Source organism: Galeopterus variegatus, unplaced genomic scaffold (genome assembly GCF_000696425.1).
Source record: "Galeopterus variegatus unplaced genomic scaffold, G_variegatus-3.0.2 Scaffold5666, whole genome shotgun sequence".
Taxonomy (NCBI): domain Eukaryota; kingdom Metazoa; phylum Chordata; class Mammalia; order Dermoptera; family Cynocephalidae; genus Galeopterus; species Galeopterus variegatus.
In genome coordinates, this window is record NW_007731777.1 from 61,582 (window position 1) to 65,316 (window position 3,735).

Below are 3,735 nucleotides of genomic sequence, written 5' to 3' on the forward strand. Positions count from 1 at the left end.
ATCAGTAAGGGATTAAAAAATAATATAAGGAACATTGAGATAATGTGATAACAAATCTCAACATTCTACTTTCTTCCTCCCTAATCTCTACTTAAATATCTGAAAATTTTTTAAATGAAAAAAGATAAGGCCACTATTAGCATTGAAATCTTGGTTAAAGGTGTGATCAGCATGTTACAAAATTCAAGAAATTTCAAAATAAACTGAGAAATGTAGAAAGACTTAATAAAGAGAAAAAACAAATGAATTAATATGAAAGCACACAAATAAAAATACTAATTTCAAACAATGAAATGCTATGAAGAAAATAAAGTAACAGAATAAAGAATGTTGAAACAAAGCTTTCCATATGTTGATAATTACCATTTTAAAAATACAGAATTATCACTTAAAAATATGAGAGCTGTCACAGAACTATACATACACATCATTCCATTGTCAAATTCTTGGTTTTGATATTGTACTATAATTATGTAATATGTAACCACTAGGGATACTGGGTGAAAGGCATGCAGGACCTCTGTAAACTATCTTTGCAATTTCCTGTGAATAATTATTTCAAAGTAAAAAATATATATATATATATATGAGACCAAAAATAAATAAGACCTAATATGAATATGGACACAGAACCCTTTCACTTTTTCCCAAATATTCCTCTGTTGCTTTTATTTCTTTTTCTCTTTAGCCCATGGTAAATAATTTGGCCAATCCTCTGCCTATATTTTAAACTCTCTGGCCCTGTGCACTTTCCATGAAAAGTGGAAAAAACATCAATCTTGGATGAATCTAATTGTCTTCTCTTCTGCTACATCCATCCTTCTTTGTCCAATGCATCCAATAATTAATCCTGTTCAGTTTTTTAGTAACTGTAACTAGTATTAAGAACACACAATTAAACTGAAGCAACATAGGGAGGATTAAAATGATTTTCTTCCAGTGATTTATTCCTCTATCTCATAACATCAAGAGCAATAGCAAATACATTTTAAAATATTCATATTCTCTGACCCAATAACTGTACCTTAGGGAATCTGTCTTTAAGAAAATAAGAATATAGGAGACATTTGAGAAAATGTATAGACAAGGCTATGCATTGTAGCGTAGCTTATAATTAAATATAACCAGTGGGAAACAGTGAAGCAAATTCTGGTATATGCAAAGAATGGAATACTATTCAGCTATTTATAATGATGTCAAATAAATGTTTCTACTGGCATTGCAAATGAAGCACTATAAAAAAAGAACAGAGCCTCAACAACCTATGGTATAATATCAAAAGGTCTAAAATATACAAAAAATATGTGTAAATACATACAAAAACATATATAGATAGATTATATATAAATATATATATAATATTTATACGGGTGTTTTCATCCTTGCCTTTATATATATATATATATATANATGAGCGCATCCGTTCAAGACCTGTTTGAATCTGCAAATTGAAAGTGAATCACAAATCAGCTACTGTGATACCACAACTCAGTGCTATTCAATCCGTGCTGCACACAAGAACCACGCAGAAGCTTTAAAAAGAATGCCAATGCCGAAGCCCCACCACATACCAATTAAATCAAATCTTGAGTGACAGGCATCAGTATTTTTTTTAATTCCCAAGGTAATTCTAATGTGCAGCCAGGGTTCAGAAACACTGAGTTGACAACAAAAGAGTTTCCTTCAGCAACAGCAGACATCATCAAGCAGGAAGTTTAACCGCTTCAACAGTTTCACAAGTAGATGAAACTGAGCTATTTTGGAAAAGACACTCAATTAAATATATGTCATTTGGGCTTTCAAGCTTTAAAGAATCTGCCACCAATGCTTTCAGGGAAAATGTAACCAGAGACAACAAGCTCAAACCTCTCTTAGACACTTGGACTTGATAAAGACATGGATTCATGAACAGTTCTTTGTAAATCTAAGTACAGAAACAGCAATAAAGCATTTGAATTATTTTATTAAAATCTTTCTTAAGTAAACTGATAGTTTTAAAAGGGAGGGCACTAAATTAATTTTTTTTTACTGTTGTCATACTGTTTTAAACCCCATAAAAATTTGACTTTATGATAATAGGTATACATTTTTTTATCTTTAAGGAAATTTTTAAGGAAAAAGATTTTTGTTTTGGAAAAAGTAAATTAATTGAAATTAATCAGTAAGGGATTAAAAAATAATATAAGGAACATTGAGATAATGTGATAACAAATCTCAATATATATATATAAAAATAATTAAAGTTCAAGAAGGAGAGAAGAAAAAAAGAAATTGGGGCCAAAAAATTATTTCAAAAACTAATGGCTGAAAACATTCCAAATTTGGTAAGTGTAACTTGAACATTAGTTTAATCTCAGTCCTAGTTCATTTGACCAATCAGGTGCATCTGTCATGGTTGATCACTCTCTCTTCCTTGAAATTCTTCCCCCACTTGAAGTTGAAGGTGTTACATTTATACAGCTTCTCTCCTGCACCTATGGCGATCCCTTTATGGTCACCTTTTGCTGGTTCTTTTCCCATCTCCCTGACCGTAACAAAAGAATGCTTTCGACCTTTGGAACCCTCTTCTCTAGCTACTCTAATTCCTCAGGTGATCTCATCCAGTCCTGTGGCTTTAAATGCCATCTCTGTGCTGACCCCTCCTAAATTTATATATCCAACATGGACTTTTCTTCTGAACTCCACATTCACATATCCAATTTGCCTACTCCGTATCTCCCTTCGATGTCTAAAAGGTAGCTAAAAACTCAAACTGAACTCCTGATCTTCTTCTACCTCACCCAAGCTTGCTCCATCCAATCTTCCCAATATCATTTGATGGCTATCCCATCCTTCCAACTGCTCCAGGCCAAAATCTTTAAAGTCATCTTTAACTCTCTCCCTTATAACTCACATCTAATCAGTCGGAAAACATTGGCTCTACCTTTAAAATATATCCAGAATCTGACCCTTTCTCATCACCTCCATTGCAACTATTCTCAGCCACACCATGATCACCTCTCACCTCAACTGTTCAATAGCATCCTAACTGGTCTCTCTCTCTCAATCTGTTTTTAAAGCAGCCAGAGTAAGTTTAAAACCTTAAGTCAGATTATATCGCCCTGTCCTCAAAATCTATTAATGGCTTCCCAATTCAGAGTAAAAGCCAAAATCCACACAATGGTTTATAAAATCCTAAACAATCTGGCATCCTCCCAACTCTCACAAGCATCCCTCCCCCACTCCTCCACTACCTTACTTCTATGACTTCATTAACCATCACTCTTCCTCTCTCACAATTCCCATTAGTTCCTTGAATGAACTAGATATGCCCCCACCCCAAAACCTTTGAGCTGATTACACTTTATCCTTTCTCCCTACTTGTATTTTTCCCTTATATATCTTTCCAGCTGACTCTTCAGGTCTTTGCTCAAATGCTTCCTTTCCCTGACCACCCTGTTTAAAACTGCAACCTCCATTATCACCACTGCCTAGACCCAGCATTCTCTATATTCCTCCCTACTTTTTTTAAATTTATGTATTTGTTTATTATCCTTCTCTGCTACTAAAATATAAATATTTCTGTGTGGAGTATGCATAAAGCAAATGTACTTCACAGGGCCTGGTTTTCCAAAGTCTTGCAGTTTCAAATATTGACCATGCAAAGGACAGGAAATTTTCCTCGGGCTATATAGTCTATTGTAAGATAAAGAATTGTAACACAGCAAGGTTGCTGGCTCAAAGACAGACAGGTTA

At 33.9% G+C, this 3,735-nt stretch overlaps 1 protein-coding gene across 1 annotated transcript in view; it reads right to left on the reverse strand.

The window, feature by feature from the left end:
* LOC103605231 (vacuolar protein sorting-associated protein 13C-like) overlaps positions 1-3,735 on the reverse strand; it is a gene marked incomplete at its 3' end in the record, with an annotated part of 138,950 nt that overhangs the window by 59,979 nt on the left and 75,236 nt on the right. The gene's annotated exons all lie outside the window — the stretch shown is intronic.